This window comes from Cupressus sempervirens, chromosome 9 (assembly GCF_028749045.1).
Source record: "Cupressus sempervirens isolate cs-2001-9-10 chromosome 9, ASM2874904v1, whole genome shotgun sequence".
Classification (NCBI taxonomy): Eukaryota; Viridiplantae; Streptophyta; class Pinopsida; order Cupressales; family Cupressaceae; genus Cupressus; species Cupressus sempervirens.
Window position 1 is genome coordinate 769,981,183 of NC_143126.1, and position 20,995 is coordinate 770,002,177.

General features: G+C 33.4%; 1 pseudogene; it reads left to right on the forward strand.

Moving 5' to 3' along the window:
- Nucleotides 1–991: 991 nt before the first annotated feature.
- LOC149540965 (alpha,alpha-trehalose-phosphate synthase [UDP-forming] 6 pseudogene) lies at nucleotides 992–1,471 on the forward strand (annotated as a pseudogene).
- Nucleotides 1,472–20,995: the final 19,524 nt, after the last annotated feature.

Sequence of the window (20,995 nt, forward strand, 5' to 3'; positions counted from 1 at the left end):
GAAAAATGTACATTGCAAAAGCCACGGGGAGCCTTCGAATGAAATCCCAAACTCAACAAGTACATTTAATGGAACTGATTTTGTTCTAATTATGAGTAGTGCTAGTCATCCAAAGAATAAAAATATATATATCTCCCACTGCAAAGATACGAAGAGATCAGATCATGAGGAATAGGGGACACACATAAACATATGTCATTGATATCAAGAGCAAGGCACCAATCATAAAAGTCAATTTGAAGGCAAGGCACCACATTGAAATAATGAGGATTTGTCATCATAGTAATAGAAGAGCCTGATTCATAACCCCTACACAAGAATGAGTCCAATGTGATAGTGAATGCCAAATGGGAAAATTCTAATGAAGGTAGCACATTGGAGATATGGTTCGATGAATGTAATAAGAAAGGCATCGTATAAAAGTAGTCTTAGCATATGAATAGTCAAGGTCACGGCATCTTTAGAGCTTCCATGCAAATATCAGTATTATGTTTGCCAAGAGATATTTCCTTATTATAGTAAATTAAAGCATGAAGCTTAGTACCCTATTGGGCCATATAATTGCATATATGTAGGTCCTGAATGTAAAGTAGATGGTGATATACCATCTTTGGTGGCTCATTTGAAAGGAGATCACAAAGTTGATTTTCATGATGGTCCTACCTCCAATCACTGATATGTAAAGTCAAATCCACATGAGGTTGAGAATGCTACTTAGATGCTAACATTATTTAATTGTTTTGAGCAATACTTTTGTCTACATTTTGAAGTGTTTCAACTAGACACATCCCCTATTTATATAGCCTTTTTTGCATTTTATGGGGGATGATAATGATGCTAATAACTTTAGCTATAGCCTTGAAGTTGGAGGTGGTGCTCAGAAATTGACATGGCAGAGCATGGGTATTTCTTAAGGTGTAGTCCACATTCTAAATAGGAAACATGTGTGAATGTAGCAAATTTTGATTAGAAACAAACTACCAAACCCATTATGAAATTATACACTGAAACTACAAATGGCTATGCAATAGAATCGAAGGAAAGTGCTTTAGTTTGGCATTATCGAGATGCTGATCAAGATTTTGGATCCTACCAGGTAGAAGAACTACTTGATCATCTTGAGAGTGTACTTGTGAATGAGCCCATATCTATCAAGAGTGGTACACATATTGTTGAGGTGAAACCTCAAGGTGTGAGCAAGGGACTGGTAGCAGAACAACTTCTTTCAGTAATGATGCAAAGAGGCACAATACCAAATATTTTTCTTTGTATTGGAGATAACAAATATGATGAAGAGATGTTTGATTGCATCACAAGTGGCATGTCCAGACCATCACTATCATATGGAGAAAAAGTGTTTGCATGTATAGTGGGTCAGAAGCCTAGTAAAGCTAAATATTATTTGGATGATATTGCTAAAATCATAAGAATACTCCAAGGTCTGACCTCTACTTCAGATCAAGCAGCATGAAATTCATTTCTACATTTTTTTTCTTGAGAATGCACCTTGAACTTATTGGAGATGTGTCTAGGAATTTTCTTGCATAAGAAAGATGACATCAACATAGGGGTCAAATCTTGGTAATTCTAACTGAATGCAAGATAGTCTGCTAGGTATTATCCTCAATAGTTCAACCCGAATACTATTCCATGTGTTAGAAATTATATACAAATCTTCAAAGACATAAAGGGTAGCAATTAACACTTGGATAAATAAAGAACCTGAGCAAACCATCTAATATGAAGAGCATGTCTCAACATTTGGATTTGACCAAGGATATGCGCTTAAAGAGAGAATTTGATGGTACTCCTTTCATAATAGGAATTAAACATGTATGTTAAAAAATGAAGATAACATGCAACGGGAAGATCGAATAAGGTGAAATGTCCACAAGTCATGTGGATAGACCAAGAATCAAATACAAATTGAATAGTTAAAAAATCAAAGAGGAAGAGTAACCGAATAATCATGAAAAAATCAACCAATCACTTGAGATATTATTTATGGCTGATCATTTTCAAGGAAAAGGGTTCTTCTTTTCTACAAAAGTAGGTATTGCTGGAGTAGAGGGGAGGACATTTGATTTTTCTATATTTTTGTTTATGCATTGGAGATTGATAATCAATTTTTGTAACAGATTTGGCTAAGATTGCAAGGAAATATAGTTAGAGTGTTGTGTTTGTTGTGTTTAAAAAAAGAAAGGTTTTGTTATGAATCAAATTACTTGAGCATCACTTTTTCTAATTACTTTCAATCAAAGTATTGTTATAATCAATTTTGAGCACTTTCTTGCATTCTTAGCTAAATGGTTAATGGGTGATAGATCAAAGTACTATCATTCATTCATGTTGTAAGGATTAGTATATTTAATCTTCATTTTCATTTCATGTCATTGCATTTTCATAATTAGAAACATCATTGCATTACCAATGTCGAGAAGTCATAGGAATTGTGGGTTTTTGGTATTGGCTAGGTTTAGTAACTAAAATTTGCTTGAGTTCTATCTAGGGTTGGCTTGGTTTCCCTCTTCTATTCTCGGGTTAAGAACGTACCCAATTAGTTTAGGAAGAAAAAAGATTCATTGAATATCATTCGACAAGGGAGTTGTACCTTTCAATTCAGAGGAAATCTATTAACTTGATGATAGATTATCCAATTATTGGTATCAAGTCGTTCTTTCAAATTTGGGCATTTGAGAGTTAAATTGAAAAAGAACCAATCTATTTACCAACACATATATTTCAAAATACCTAACGATAACATGTAAATACTTGTTTTGTATGTTGATGAATAATTAATAATAGGTGAAGATCATTTAATTGAAATATGCAAACAAGATCTTATAGCTGAATTTGAAATGAAGGATCTGGGCCTACTACACTACTTTTTGGGTCTATAACTATGTCAAAAGAAAGACCATATTTTTCTAAATCAAGGGAAGTATACCCATGACATATTAACTAGATTTTCTATGATGGACTCCAAACCTCTAGCAACTCTTATGGAACAAATCTATACAAGCTAAAAGAAGAAGTAGTGAATTTAGAATCTGTAGACCCTACACTCATTGTTGTTAAAAGAATGTTTTCAATCATTGTTTTGTCATTGATGTCAAACCTACTATTTGTAGGAATGAAAATTTCTTATAAGATCCAAGTACTATCAATTAGTTGATTGATGAAGAGGATTTGATCAACAAGATGTAACAAGAGAACCTAAGGGAAAGGTTGAGTTATGATTTTGTAATGAAGTACAAGGATTAGCTAAGACATTGGTTAAATGATGTATTGATAACATACTTGAAGATACAGAGGTTGGCCACACTTAGTAACTTTGGAGGAATAAGTTACAACAAGGTTGGTTGCAAAGCTTAAACTAAGTTCATCAATAAGTGTCAATCAAGCTAGTTTAAGCCAAGCAAATTTTTAGTTGGAGCCAAGCAAATGCAAAATCTAGTGTGTGCTGAGTAAATTTTAGGTGTAGAGTGAAGTTCAAGTGTTGAAAGATATAGAAAGAGCTAAGTTTCAGAAAATCTTAGTAGTTGCTGAGTAAACTTTAGGTGCCAAGCATCAGTAAAACATAGTTGATGCCGAGTAACACAGTATGTGCTAAGCACCAAAATTTCAATAGTGTCAAGCTATTGCATTATTGGAAATGACAAAGATTCATTAAATCTAAGCTGAAAAAGTTGTTACCTTGAATTTTGTGAACCAGTTGGAGGATAAGGGTGATGAGTTGGTGGAACAGAACTTTATGTAAACCATTTTTGAGTGAATTTAAGAGGATTCTTCATGATGTTTCTAGAAGAAACAAAATATGGGTTAGATTCAATGAATCCTACCTAATCCATACAAATTGAAATTAAGGGAGGGAAGAATTGAGTAGGAAAGAAATTCTAGATTTATATTTAAGGAGTCACAGACTGAGATACAGGAGTTGCTGGTGTGCCAAATTGTGAAGTGGTTGAAGGGTGTCAAAGAGAAGGCATCTAAGAGAAGGAAGAACAGAGCACAAAGATTCTACTTCAACAAGTGGTTAGAAAGAGAGGATTGCACTAGTACATTGAGCATGAAGACTTAAGGAGACTAAGCTTGAAAGGAGGGCAAGCTGTCAGAGCTACAAAGTCTAAAAGCTAGGCAATGTCATGAGCTGAGAAGTGATCGAAAATTTGAAAACTAAGTTGTATGTTTGAATTAGGTCAAAACCCCTTATTGTTACTATCTAGCAATTGTATCAATTAGGGTAAAAGAAAATCCTATGGAATTAGGGTGGTCTAATAGCCATTTGTAAATCCTTTAACAGGGTGGAATTCCAAGTGAATGTTCTAAAGTCCTCTAACCAAGCCCACTTCTAACAGGGTGGTTAAATCCTATAATTGGGTAACATTTAACAATGTCTTTTAGCCTTTAACAGGACATGCCTTTCGCAAGACATCACTTCAGAAGAGTGGGAATTGAGTAGCATGTTACTAGTGGTTTTTACCAAATTGGGTTTCTAAATAAATCACTCTGTTATGTGTTGATCTTTTTATGTGTTATGCTTGCATGTTTATTTATGGTAACTTGCTAAATAGGAAAGTTAAAGCTTGGATGAATGAATAAGTTTGATGGGCACACTTGATGAAAAAGTTTGAATAGGACATTTGGACCTTTAATAACTGATTCACCCCCCCACTCTCAGTTATTCTAAAACATTTCTAACATTGGTCCCACCATTCGTTATGTAAAGCTTTGTCAATCTTAATTCTATAGCCTAGAATGGATAAAGTTTTTAAAACTAAATCTTAATTAATTTTTAAAGTTATCATAATAATCATAACTTGATTGTTGAATGCCATTATAATGAATATCAAAGTGGGCTATGAGAACAATTAAATAATTTTGTTTCCTTTCCTACAAGGAGGGTGTCTCTATGCCCTTTACAATATTTTTGAAGACACATCATAACTGGGTATGTGTAGGATCATGGTGTGTCAAAAAGTGGCGATGTGAAAAAAATAGAGTTTGAACAAGTCTAAAATTGCTTCAAAATCCGCTCTAACTTTTTTCCACCTATCCAAGTATTAAGCTTGGAAGGAAAAGACGAGCCTTATCAGATATCCGATCTAATATCGGATATCCGATAATCATATGACATTATTGTTATAATATTATTATTATATTATAATAATATAAAAACATTATATTATAATCGTATAATATTATACTATAATAATAATATTATATTATAATGTATTATATTATAATAATATAATATTATATTATATTTAATATTATAATATATAGTAATGTAATATAATATATATATAATATAATATAATAATAATATTATATTATAATAATATAATAATATAATATATATAATATAATATAAAAATATATAAAATATAATAAAATATAATATTTCAAAGCTATATGTTGTATGTTATATATGTTATATCTTATATATAAAATATAAGATATGCGGGCAATCGGATATCCGATATCTGTAACATTACATATTAAAAAAAGACCAAACCTGTGGGCCCTTATTTCTCACATTTTGGGGGCCAGTATTAGCGCGTGACCAGATATCAAATATAGGATCGGATATTAGATATTAAGGTTTTTTTTTTTTTTTTTTAAACTAATTTTTAATCTAAATTCGATAGATTTTAGCACGATTTTGTTTGTTTTAGTTGAATCTAGAGTTTTTTTGAAAAAAAAGGTTAAAATTAAGATTTTTTTTTAATATATATTACATTTTGCAATTTAGTAGGAATGGCTGATCAGAATGATGACACTGAAGCAGGGAATAATATTCCTCGTAACCCCCCACCAAATGATCCAGTACCCCCACAAAATCATCCACCAAATGATCCTCTACCTCCTCAAAACCCTCCTTGAATCGAGGATTTGATAAATGAAAATCTCACCGAGTTGAGAGGTTTGTATAGAACATATAATAATGTACCCGCATTGGCTCCTATGTTATCCACGTTAAACACCATAGCGGATAACATTGAAACCCTTACAAACCAACAAAATGTCACTCTTCATTGGCATGATCAAATGCACGAGATGTTTGATGATGTTTTGGATTATGATGAGCTTGCGGCCCTCAACATAAGCAAAGACAATTTGGCCAGTCTTTTTGCGAACCCAAAAATGGGTTTACCAGTTGACCCAAAAAAATCTAAACCATCAATTAAATGGTGCACAAATGATGCCATACATGCAAACTTTTGGGATCGTTGGTGGATGGTCTTTGATATCCCTCCACATGGAAATTTAGACATACCATTTTATTTCCTTAGAAAATTGTATGCTGAATTTGTGTTGAAACTTAAAGTGAACTATTGGAGCACTAATACATTTAGCATCGATTTGCGACGGCTATGTGTCACAATTACGACAAAAATGTGTCGCCACTACAACAGTAATATACGTCATTATTTTTTGGTCGCAAATTACAATGTCTATCCTTTACCATCGCCATTATGACACATATCCATCACAATTCATGTGGTTGACGTCACAATTGTGATAGAAACTAGATTCGTCAAAATTTGGCAAGGTGCTATGGCGCCAACAAAAAATGATAGGGTTTTTTGATGGTGACATAGAGTCCTACCGAAAAACTTGGAAAAATGGTGGACGTCGCAATTGCGACAAACACCCAGTGTGACTCATGTCGCAATTGTGATGGAAACCAGATTCATCAAAATCAAGCAAGGCGCTATGGTGCCAATGAAAAAGGGCAGCATTTTTTGATGGCGACATAGCACCCTGCTAGAAAACTTGGAAAATTGGCGAGCATTGCAATTGCGATGGACACCCAATTTGACTAATGTCGCAATTACAACAGAAACCAGATTTGCCAAAATTCGACAAGGTGCTATGGCGCAAACAAAAAATGGCAGCATTTTTCGATGGCAACATAGTGCCCTGCCGAAAAACTTGGAAAACTGGCAAACGTTGCAATTGTGATGGACACCTAGGAAATTTTGATAGTATATGGCATCGCTGCTACAGCAACCTCGTTGTAATTCTATTGGTGCATGTCGCAATTGTGATGGATACAAAGTAAAACAAAAAAGGAAAATTGTTGTAGATTTACTCACTAAAGTATTATGCTTACTCGTAATTCTATTTTACAATTTCTACTCAATATAAATATCATAGAAAATACTATCATATGCTTACTAGGTTTTATGAGCAATAGAAAATCCTCATTTCTACTAAGCATGCCTGAGTGAAAAACCTATATTAGACCAATAATGATCTCTAGAATATTAGTAGATCACTACAAATTACTCACCTGAAGGTAGATTCTTGTCTCAAATTGGCTCTTTATAGCATATTCATTAAAAATTGAAGCCAAGGAAGCGATTTTTACCTACAATGTTTCCAAATAGATAAGGATGGTATCGTAAGAAATTAGAGTTATGATAAAATAATAATCTTGCAGTTGTTTATGCAAGCTGAAAGGCAGTTAGATAAAATAATTAGTTGTCTTAGAAAATCCTATATTATTTTAGATTTTTTTAAATTAGAATACTAACGATATTTTTATCATACTTAGAAAGGGAAATTAAACTATAAAAATTGTAAACTTCTATAGCTTCTATATATAATTGGTATGAAAAGCTTACTCTATGGCTATTTTGTTTTCATGTAGTGAGGAAATTGTACTGTAAATTTTAAGAACTTGTACACATGCATCAATCGTAAGTTGATTGTATGATAATGCAAGGTAGACACACTAAGGTTTTCTCAAGTGTCATCACAAGTATCTGTACTCTCATTGCCTTTCTATCGTTGCATGAGATCCAATGAAACATAGGTACTCATTGTTTCCCTAGTTAGTTATGATAATCATATCATTGGTGATATCACAGTCCCAAGACAGTGCTGAGACCCAAGGATGGAATAAAAAAGCTACAAGTTTAGCACTTCATGACAGTTCAAAGCATGAAGCCTTAGATGCATAGGACAACAGTCTAAACATAGGACAAAATAGAGAAATATTTAGTATCTTATTGAGCTTCACTTTGTTTCGAGAATAGTTTAGTATTCTCTACTAAACAGGGCCAACCATGTGAAGGTAGAAGCTCATTTGGCCCCACCCCCCTCCCCATAACATCACTCTACATTTCCCGTTAACATCTAACATTAATTCATTCTTTCAACCATTAATAAAATGTAACATTCAATCAATATCACATGATAACATTCATTAACACATTAGATTCGTTAACATGCAACATTCATCAATATTCTGCATTAACACATAATTTATGAACATTCATTACCACATAATTAAATTCATTGAGACATAAAATTCAGTCATTATCAATTAAGGTATGTAGATGACAATCAATTCTTTTTTTTCTTTCTATTTATTTTTTCTATGTAAGCTCTAAGAGGAGCATCAGTGTCATCATCAATTCCCCCCTCATCAGTTGTTCTATTCTCTTTTCTTGATGATCTCAAATTCCTATGCTGTTGCAAAGGGGGGTCCTCTGCAATAACAAATAAAAGAGTTAAATTAAAAATAATTTCTTATAATTGTTACAAGTATTTAATTATTTTAAATAACATAACTATGGCACTCTTTACCTGATCTGACCACATCATTTTGTCTGGACTCAACGTCAACACACTCATGAACATCGACCCCTCAATCCTCTACAGTTGCTATTCAAAATGTTATGTTAATCCAAACACCAATTGCAATTACATATAAAAAATTTAATAGCAAATGTATACCTCCACCACTGGGATGCACATCATGCAAACCTTCAACATCCACAAATTGTGTAGAAGGATTGTTAGGCTGCATTCCAACATCTTACACATTGTTATCATTGCTTGCCTAAAACAGATATACTCACTTTATATTGGAACTTAACATCAAATAGACTAATTGGTAAACTATTCAATTTGAAATAAATTTCATTTAGCTTATTTACCTGTGGTTCAGATGCATCATTATTAGAATCTTCCACACTAATTTAAGCTTATAGCCATTCAGCCACAGCTCTATAGCCTTGTTGGAAGCCAATTCTTTTATCCTCTTCTGTGAGGCATCTCTTGAACTCTGAGCCTTGCATTTTTGTGTGGTATGGTGAATTTTATTTGCATTGTTTCATCAACCAATGGAGGGTAGTTAAAATATCAAAAGGAAATGGTAAATAGTTAGTAGGGTTTCCAACCCTTGTTACACTTTATTTTGGTCATGTTGGATTTTTTCTAAACTATCTTTGGTGTTTGGGAGTCCTAGAGGATCCAATTGCACTCTTGGTTGGGTGTGTAGAATAAAGGTCAAGTGCTACAATCTGCCCTGTGACTGGTAACAGCAAGTTTGCCTTATACCTCATTTTTTTTGGGTTGTGTTGATGTTTGTTTTGGTTTCCATTTATGTTAGAGGGTTGGAGTTGTCCAAAACACTTGGTCTCAAGGTTGGGTGTATGAGGCCTTAAATGGTAAAAGGGAGAAGTAACTAGTATGCAGTCTTATGTGATGAGTCGGGTTCATGAATTAAAGGAGCAGTTGTAATAGCAGATTAGTTCCTTGTTTGAAGGTGAATCAAGCCTTGAATGTTCTTGTGGAGAACAGAGGATTAGGGTGATAACTTGAATTGCTTAGTATAGACAGCTAAAAACCTTTAGAAAATAAAGTATTTTTATTTTCTGAAAAATTCCTAATGACATCATCATTAATTAATTAATTAATTAATTAATTTATTTATTTATTTTTATGTCATTAAATCCCTTTATCTTAATTAAAAATATTTAATTAAGGAATCCTTCCCAAAAATGTTTAAATCTTATTTAAACATTATTTCCTTATTTATTAATTATTTAATTAATAAATTGACCAAAAAACCCAAAATAAATAAAAAATTTATTTTTTGCTCAAAACTTGGCCAATTTCCTTAAGACCACTAACCTCTTCCAAAATCTTCTAATCCTCCTTTAATTTTGATTAAAGGCTAATCCCATCATTTCCTACCCCTAATCCCAACTCAAAATATTTAATTAAGATTAAATATTAATCCTCATGTTTATTAAAAAAGTTTTAATAAATATCTCCTCAACCCAAACCCTTGAAATAAATAAAACTTTATTTATTTCTTAAAATCTAATTTATCCTCATCCTAAGAAGTTCTAGACTCTTCTAGAAAGTCTTCATCCTCATCCTAGGAAATTCTAGACTATTCTAGAAAGTCTTTATCCTCATCCAAAGTCTAGACTCTTCTAGAAGATGTCTTTAAACCTAATCCTAATCCCCTCCTAACCTTGTCACATTCTCTAAAAATGGGTTAAGACTTACTAACCCAAGCCAAAGTTAACAAATATCTCCTCCTTCACCCACCCTCATTAAATGCCATCCACTTGCCTATCCCTAAGCTAATCCTAAACCATCCTAAACCATCCTCTAATCATTTGCACAATCCTAAGCAAGCTTAAAACCCTCCTAATCAAGCCCAAGTCGAAATTGCTCTCATCTCCCTCAAAATATCTCAACCATAAAACTTTATGAAGCCCACTAGGCCATAAATGACTCTTCCAAGCCCTTTTATTGCTCTTACAAGCCATTATGAGGGTCTTTATGAAGATTTTATCCCTTGAGCCTCCTTTGTTGACTCATCCTTCCCCTTTCCTCCATCCTCTCACCCTGTGACATGTGTCACTCCCTGATTGGCTATAAGGAAGCATAATCCATGTGCTCTCCTCTCATGCAATATGAGCCCTCCATGAGCTTTTCCCCATCCTTGCATCTTAGCCATCAATCCCTCAAGCCTCTTGCCTATAAATTGGATCCTTCCCCTTTGCAAAATAACACAATCTATGAAGTAAAGTCATAATGCCATTTTAAGAAGCCATTTTACATCAAAACCATACACTCACCCAAATTCCAACTCCATTTGAAGCCCTTTTTGAAGCATAAGCTTGAGCATACATCCTATCTATTTAGACAAAGCCACTCAACAAGAGAGCTTCTTATTGAGAGAGCCCATTAATGGCTCATGTTCTTAATTGAGAGCTCATCTTAGTCTATCTTGAAGTTTATGAATTTTGTTTAGTTTCTAGAAGCTTTATTTAAATTTGGTTTCTATTAGCATACTAACATTGCTCATATACACTTAGTTGTTCCAAGGTGCTAGGAGTTTGTTGGTGCTTCCAAAGCATGTTACTCTGCATCATATATTGGTGTGGAGGAACACTAAGATCCAAGTTGAGGATTAGGAGCATAGACAAGCTAGTCTATCCTAGCATTTCCCATCACATTATATAAAAAATTTGATACAATTTTTCATTTACTAATACTTACAACTCTTGCTTGAAGTTTCAAAAAACCACCAGACCCAAGCTTGTGTGTCCCGTGCTTTTCTAGTCTTGCCTTTGTTGCCTTTGATGTGTCAGGCAATCTATGAAAAGTTTGAAATATGTTAGATAGTATAAATATAGAGGTTAATTAGTACATAATTAGATTCTCAATAGTATCACATACCTTGTTGTACTCTCCATTGGTGTAATATTATTTTTCTTGCTAGCTTTATACTTTCCATCCAAAATCAGAGCCTGCCACTCAGCCTTAGGAACATAGGGTGGACACTCGTACCTAGGGTTATCCCGTAAATTTTTTTTGTAGTGGTCCCTAATATACTTCAAACATAAACCAACTTTTTCAAGGAGCTTGTTTCTCTTGAATGCACGAGGTCCAAAGAGTTGGGTCATGCTCTTTATAAGATCATCCTTCAACTTTTTGTCTTGGTTATTCTACCTTTTAAGTAAAAAAAACATGTTAGCCTCATAAATGAAGTGAAGCTACCTTTAATATAGTTCAATAAATGGATGAAAAGGAAAACTATTCCAGCAATGATATGAAATCAAAATAGTGGTTTGGGGTTTTAGTTAGGATATGATGTTCCACCAGGTACGCAATGTGGGCCCGAATATTTGCAAACACTCATCACCAAGTTTTCTGCAAAAAACATCATTCCCTACAAAACAATCATGGGATCATTAGTCAATGAAGAGTGATCAAAAACTAAATTACTATTATATCACTATAGAATAATAATAACTTTAAAGTACCTGGAACTTTGGCTACTTTTAATGGAATGTGTTCATCGTCGCTGATGATCAATATGACATCCTTCACTGTTCCCATACTAGGAACATAGGAACATCTAGGAAATGATGCTACAACTCCTATTGAAAAAAGTTTCATAAGTCTTTGTCATGAAGTATAAAAGAAAAAATGATAATTGATGTTAAAAAGTTGTAAAAAAAAAACTATTTGTCGCTGTCATAAGAGAGAAAAAGAGGGATTTGTGTACCAGTAGATGGTGCAACATTTGATGTCTGTAAGCTACGTGTTGTCGACTCAGCAGTCGTAAAGAGATTTGTGGTTGTCTTGGATGGAGGCAACGTTCGCATAGGATCTGAAGTTGAGGAATAAAATTGTTAGAGCAGGCGTAAATATAGAATGCATACATAAATTCAGTCTTTATTGCATGTATTGTCAATGATTATGATAATTCCTATATATATTCAATGGAAAACACAAGTGGGGAATGGAACATGCGATCTACCTGAACCACCTGCAACACCCTCATCATGGGAATGGGGCTCAAAATCATGCAAAAAAATCTGTGAAGACAACGCATCCATATTTTAATTAATGCCATAAAAGAGCATAACATAAAAACCATTATTGAACTCTTGTTATAATTGAAAATTTCATTAATACTTACTTTTAAGGTTTCAAAGATGTGCAAAAATTTAGATGCCCTATTTTTTATTTCCTAAGTAGTAGGCTTAATGGTTGCCAAATGCATAATTTATTTCCCAATTTTCTTTAGCAACTTTTTAATCGAACCGATCGGGTCATCGGTCTCTGGTAAATCAATATAAAAAGGGTCCTCCTTAGGGGTGGGCTGTTGAGGGATTCCAGGTTCCTTTCCCTCCCTCCGACCACTAGCCCTCTGTGACAAAAATAGTATTAGTATTATCAAAATTACTCCAAAACAATGAAGAAAACAACATTAAAAAAATAACATTTTGCTTCTATCTAGTTTGTAATATTACAATGAGTTTTACCTACTCATGTGTAGATGAGTCGGGAACATCGCCAACATCCCCTCTGGGCGGTTGCTCCATATTATGCCCCTATGTCAAAGATCAAGTATAAAAATGTTAGCCAAAAATTTATTGAATAAATGGTATGTTGGAGTCATTGATTAGAAGTTGGTTTAATAGTATGTACCACCCCCATGATAGTAGCCTCATTTGTATCTATGCGGTTCAATTTGTAATCAATAGAAAATAGGCCCAAACCATGTAATGATGATGGTGCTATGTGATATATCCTCTCGTTCACACAAAAATAAGTGTTTATTGGAGGAAGTTCCTTGGGTACCCAATGTTTCTATAGATGTTGGTACCTTAAGGGCACCTCGATGTCTCCTTCCATCTCATCATCATAAGAACATGACCCCCCTTGAGCAAGGAAAAATTTCATGCATTTATTGAATTTCCTTCTAGTCCTTTGACCTCTAGTTAGTCTCCCTGTTCTAGATAAACTGCATGTCTCACTTTCCTCTTCTATTCCTATATTTCCCTCACTCGACGAAGACACTTCTGATAAATACCTATTCACTGGTACCTGCAAATGGGAGAGATCTTAGAAGACATCAATCTTACTATTGATAAGTGTATTAAATAGACTGTCTATCAGGAGTATTGACTTATACCTGTCGATCCATGAGACTATGCGAGATTCTCCTGAAAGGGGTTCAGTTTCGTACAAATGTAATTCAATTATCGTGAGCATAATCACATCATAATCATAATCACATCCATCATAAGAATCACATAAAAATTAAAAACATTAAAAGGCACATAATATAACACTTAAATCAGGCTCACATTATAAGCCTACTAGGGAAGTAGGTGTAGTGAAGGGCTAAGCACTTATATTATGTTTTCCCTATGAATTTTATTCTAGGTACAACTCCCTTTTATAGATATTTAATGAATTCCCTTTTCTAAACTAAACACTTAAAAATGCTTTTGACCTAAAAGAAAATAAGGCTCAATACATTCACACATTAATATGTATTTTAAATAGTTTTATTTAATTAATTTAGATTAATAGTTAATTTAGATTAGCAGTATTCTATTTCTAGTTGAAACTTGTAGCTTTTAAATAGATAATGAATAAAATATGTAACCATATTAGAAAAATATATTTCTATCAAGAAATGAATATTAAATAGATTAAGGATTGATGGCATACCTCTAAATTTCATCATCATCATCCTCGTCATCATCATCATCATCATCATCATCATCATCATCCTCGTCATCATCATCATCATCCTCACCATCATCGCCATCATCGTCATCGTCGTCATCATCGTCATCATCAACATCATCATCATCAACATCAAAATCATCTTCATCATCATCATCAGCAGCAGCATCTACATCATCTTCTACTTCTTTGGTATCTTCTTCTTCCATCACATTATACTTTATTGGCCTTCCTCTCGGTTCATGTCTAACAACAAATGACCAACCCGATTTATGTGGAACCTCTGAGTAAAATACATGCTTATATTTTCTTGGAAGAATATAGGGCTATCCCCAACTAGGTCAAATGACCTTGTATTAACCATTTTAAATCCATTATCATGTTCAATAATAGTTCTATCAGGATCATTTGGATTAAGTCACAGCCTGTACCATTTGACAACGAAGAGTACTAATTTGAAGGAACTAAAGTCACACTCAAGTATATCATCCAAAATGCCATAGTATCAATTTTTAGACTCTCGAGGATGTAAGTCATTTCTAGATGAAATATTAGTCACTTGAAAGACTGTAGTTATTCCTGAATCACAAGTTTTCTTCGTATCATCCAACACTTTGATGTGAAATTTCTAACCATTACAGAACATAGCCTTGTGGTGTTTAACCTGCAATAATATGTGAAACATGTCAAAATTATTGTATCATGAGTTGATAAACATATGGGTGATTAATAAATTTGTACGTACTTGGAAATCTCTTAAACCACGTGCTAAATCTATTTCCCTTTGCGTAACATTGGAATCTCTATTATGATGAGCTTCTTTAACCAATGAAGATACACCTTCCCATGTTAATGTCCAACTAGAATGTTGACATCGTTCAATCCATACCATCATCCAATCAAAGATTGTTTGTAATATACAAATGTAGTGCATCCCACTCTCAAGCACCTGTACGAAAAAAAAATAGACAACTTACAACCAATTTATTTTGAAAATTAAGAAATAATTTATTACAATAACATATTATAATTTATTACCTCTCACTTTCCTCAATGTACCTTTCCCCATCAAGTACTCCCCTTCTAATTTTTTAAAAGGATCGAGATCCCAAATGCAATCTACACGGATATTTGATGCAAACTTAAGAAGATATTCAGTAATGTACACCATAGTCTGGTATACCATATATCCCTCTACCATAGAACCCTCAAGATGTGCTCTTTTTTGAACCAAAGCCTTCAAATATTTCATGTGCCTCTCAACGATCCACATTGACCTAGTGTGTACAGGTCCACACAATTCAATCTCCTCAACTAGGTGTATGAGGTAGTGTTCCTATGCATTGAAAAAAGTTGGAGGTAGACACTTTTGCATTTCACACAGTAAATGAGAAATTCTTCTCTTCCAATAGTTTATATCTTCTTTATGGATTTCTTTAGATGACAACCACCTACATTAAGAGATTCAAGTCAGAAAAAATATATAGATACAAGACTTTACAAAATAATATATAATAGATTACATATCAATAAAAAAAAATCACGAATATAATAAATATATACAACAAATTGAACAGATATTACTGCTTACCTCATGTATTTTCCAAGATCGTATATCACTTGTTTGATGTTATTGTTGAAGGGCTCTGGGAGAGATAGAGGAACCATGTACTGCAGTGCAAGCTTTCTATGGTAGACAAGGGTTTCACGATTGGAGATTCATGGCATAGATCTAACCATACATACCAAATAGAGAAAATAGTACACAAAAAGATAGCTGGGACTGTTAAAACTAGAGCCAAAAATTAATAAATAAACACTACAACCAATATACCCTGGGAATATCTATTTGGAGTTGAAGAAGGAGTTCACTCTTTATGTAGTCCTAAATATGTGAAGAAGATGAAAGAAAGAAAGCAAAGATTTATTTAAGAAAAAATGTATTAGCACATGTAAGGTACAAGGTACAACTACCATTATATTAAAGTTTTTAGTTTTTTGTTGGCATTTTTTTCAAAGGGGGAGAAGATCTAAACATGAAATATGTAGGTATGTGAGGAAGGAAGATTGTGGTATAAGAGAACATCTGAACACGAGCTAAGGAAGAGCTAAAATGTACATATGCATTGTTGACAAGGGATAGAAATGAATGAATATATAACAAGGAGAAAATAATCAATAAAGGAAAGGAAGTGAAGATTTGATACTACAAATTTGATGTGATCAGTCATAGGTGATTTTTCTCTTAATAGGGTTTTCATGTTAAAATTTATTGTGTTCAAATGTGTGGATTATTGTGTTACATGTTATTTTATTCTTATTTTTTGTATACTTCTTGTTGATGTAACTTAGTACATGAAGTATATAGTTAAAAGTTTATTACTCTAATACTTGGTGAAAGCTAACAATTTACTAGTGAAGGATGAATTAGATATTATTATGAAGTTTTAATATATTTACCAAGTTGATATAGGAAAATTTTAAGTTTGTAAGATGCTGAGAATTTTTTAGAATTTTTTAAGGTCCTATTTGATAGCCAAGGAAAATTGAGCCCCCCTCCCTCCGTAGTTATTTAACAAAAACATGTCAAGGTGTCCAACAAAGGATCATGGGAAAGAATGGGATGCATTAATACCATAGGAACAATATGCCTATAATGAATTGAAAAAAAGGAGAAATGGTATTAGTCCTTTTAAGATAGTATATCAAAAAATATAGAGGATATTTTAAATTGAGGGATATGAAGAGTATGGATAAGAGGAGTTCTCATGCTGAAGATATAGTAGAAGCAATGAGAGAGGTTCATGAAAAGGTGAGAGCTAATTTATGGAAGTTTTTACAATCGACCAAAATGTTAGGAGAAAAGATATACAACAATGATACACTTGAATAGCGAGAGAATTTCCAAAGATAGTTAGGGTAAGATTATAATGGGAAATACTAGTCACTACAGGATCCTGGGAAAGTATGGAGAAATTTTTTACAAGTTGTTGTAACCACCTTATATAGGTCTTTCTCCTATATTCAATATCTAAGATTTGACCATGTTCAAAGATTTTATGAATGAAGGTGTTAAACAAACATATTCAACTCTAAATGACAAAGCCTAGGTGTCTGAATTACCATTGACAAAGGAAACATAGATTAAAGCTATTGTGGATAATAGAGAATCCAAAATGACAAGGTGCAAGGTGTAATGGGGAAAAATAATTGATAATGGATCAAACTATAAAACTTGGAAGCCACATGGATGCTAGAGGAAGAAATCAGGAAGAAATGTATTGATTTGGATCAATTTTTCTCTAAGAGGACTTTAGACTTCTTCTCTTTGGGAGTATCATGCAAGAACACCTCAAGTTTAGATTAAAGGCCAAAACTAATTAAGTTCCTAGCATGGCATAATAAGTATAATAAATTAAATTGATAATTTAGACCAATGATGTAATGGAAAATAATATTTTTAAGCCAAAGTTTAAATAATATTGTAATGAGCAAACAAAGGGACCCAAATTGATACATGAAGTTTGGAAATCAATGCAAACAAGGTTTCTTGCATAATCCTTACTTTGATCAGTAAAAAAGAAGTTTGATTTCTGTGTCCTTTTTTGGCAATATTGGTACCCATCTGATGATCCATTTGTTGTAGATGATAGAGGGTCAAATATAATTTATTTTAGTTTGTGAAGTACTGAATTTCATTATGTGGATGAAAAGATATTCAACTTTTTGTGCAAGCTGTCCAAACCCTTACTAGGGTAATCTGTAACTTTGTACAAATAAATCTGTAATATAAAATGTGGACCAAGACCCCAAATTCAAATAGATGGTGGGGAAAAAGGTGTATTATATTCCCTCTTCTTTGCAGGAACCCATGGACAAGAATCCATATGTATTTGATCAAACAAAACCATGAAAAGTTGTCTCAGATTACATAAAACAGAGATGTGATAAACCAGTCATGATTTTGCTCACATAGGGAATTTATTGAAAAAAAATGCCAAATACACATTACAACTATGGATGATTGGCGGGGTCTCCTTTTTTCTGGTGACATTTTGGTTATGGGAGCCAAGTTTAATCACATTTTGAAGGGTTGGGGATCCTTTAAAAAAATTGTGTTCTTTTGGAGATCCTCTAAAAATCCCATTATAGTTGTGGGATCCAAAATAAATCCCATGGAGGTTTGGGGAGTCTTCTTAAACCCTAGAGTTGCAGATCACTTTCTAATGATCATTTCTATGAGGTATGTGATTTTTAAAAGACTTGGGATTCCTATCAAAATAATTGTGCAATCCAATTCAAAATTTGGGAGCATTCCAAAACCCCAAAGTTTTAGTTGGATTTTTTGATGATTGACCTTCTAAGGTTGTGGGTGATGATGTTTTTGAGAGACATGTTAAAACCCATAGTAGTGGCTATGGGAGCCAAGTCAAAACCCAATGATGAGGTTTAGGGAGCCTTTCTAAACCCCATGGGTCTCCTTGATAGATAGAATCATTATGTTATGTGTGGCTTTAACCTTGTGCTAACTTTTGGGAAAGTGGATCTTTGTTTAACTTTATTTTAGTTGTCAATTGTTTTCTTGTTTTGGGTTGTTGTCTTGTAATACTCTTTCTATTGTAGCTATTTATTTTAGTGGGGTACCATGTCCCCTTAAACATTTTATTGTTGTAGATGCTCAAAAATGGTTCACAACTATAATTTCATCACTTCCTCATACTAATTTGTCCCATTTTCACATTTTACTAACTCTGATCTTTTGGCCAAATTCACCATATTTTTTCATTTGTATCCTCTTTCATATCAATTTCATATCAACTCAAAATCATATCAAATCAACTTGAAACCATTTCAAATCAACTCAGAATCACCCAAAATCACTCAAAATCAGTCCTAATCAACCCAAAACATATCAAACATCCCAAATCAATCATCATTTATCTACTCCTAGGTATTGTTGTGGCTTTCAGTGCCTTGGAAACCGATCAACCTATCAATCTTATCAATCTGACCTTAGTATTGTCGTGGCTCTCAGTGCTAGGTCAAACTATCATTCATGTCATTCAATCTTTGACATTGTTGAGGCTTTCAATGTTAGATCACGACATCATCAACCATTTTAATAATATTGACAGTGTTTTTTGATGTTATTATGATCAACCTTTTCAATCAACCTCGATCCTGTAGCATTTGCAGTGTTGGCTAAATATTACGTATCAAACAATTTGTGTCATGTGTCCTTGGCATGTTATCAATTTCAATAAATCAATCTAACCATGGCTTTGGTCTACTTGTCATCATCTTATTCGATATCCATCATCATCATATTTTATCAAAGGGTACAGTCGCATTCATTTAATCAATTTGGCCAATCATCTGCTAATTTTCTCTATAGGATTAAATAAACCATAATTTAATCCTATTATTCATTCTAATTATTCTTCCTAATTATCATCCTCAATTAATTAATTTTATTAATTAATTTATTCATTATCTGCAAACCATGGAAATTTACAATTTCTTAAGTTCAATTTTCCATCATTAATTCCATTTTCTACTAATTCTTATTTTGTGGAATAAGAGGATTTTTAATTCCAATATTCCATAAAATATTGCATCATCATGACACTTGGATATGACACCTCATGGATTCTCCTTTGACACTTGGCTATGATTTTTCATAATCAAATATTCTTATCTCTTATGCATGTCCCTATTTGGCTTATTCGTCATAGATTCTTGGCTTTAAGTGGGTTGAGGTGTCTTATGACGCATCATAGATTCTCTTCCACATTTAGCCAAGTTTAACTTGCATGCGTCATAGAATCTTACAATTGGCATATTTTTTCATACGCGTCATGGATTCTCAAAGGAATCTATTGCCACATCGCATATCTATGGGTGAAAAATCCAATGCTCTCATCCTCCATGTCAATTATAAATTGGACACTCTTTCTCTCATTTCGGATCTTAATGCTTAAGTCTTGAAAATCCAAATTCTTGAGTCTTTGAGTTCCCACTTCTTTGGATTTACACTTCTTTCTCTCACACTAAAATCACACTTCTAATATTCTCATGGCATTATCCATATCATAGGCTTTTGCTTCAATCTTGTGTGCACTATAGGCAAATTGGAGCTACAATCATTTGGAGAAGAAAGAAGGACATGAGAGCTACAAATGAAAGAGGGGGTTTCTATTGCTTTCTTTATTAGTTTGGCTTTCATGGTAGACTAGTGGGTGCTAATGTATGAATATTGAGTTTTGTGATTTCTCATAGTATTTTATGCATTTAACCCATTTTCTAGCCTCCACATTTGGTGAACCTGATGTGAACATGCATATCTAACTTAGGTTTTCTAGTTTTATGCTTGTAGGTGCAAGGAAGGAGCTCACTTGGAAGGGTATAATGACTATCTTCTCTTCTTTTTCACACCTAGATTAATTAAGGGGTCCATTAAAATGCTTGTATGCTCTTTTTTCATGCATAATGTTAGTTGGTTGTCCTAAGGTGCACTCTTCTCTATCAGGGCACACTTGGGACCCCTAGGAGTAGTTTTAGGAGTCCAAAAGCAACCAAAACCTCTTTTTTTTTTGTTTTTGACTTACCAACTACATCCAACTAGGCCCCAACTATGTCATTGATTCAGTCTACACTGTTTGGGTGCACTTGGGAGTGTAGCTTT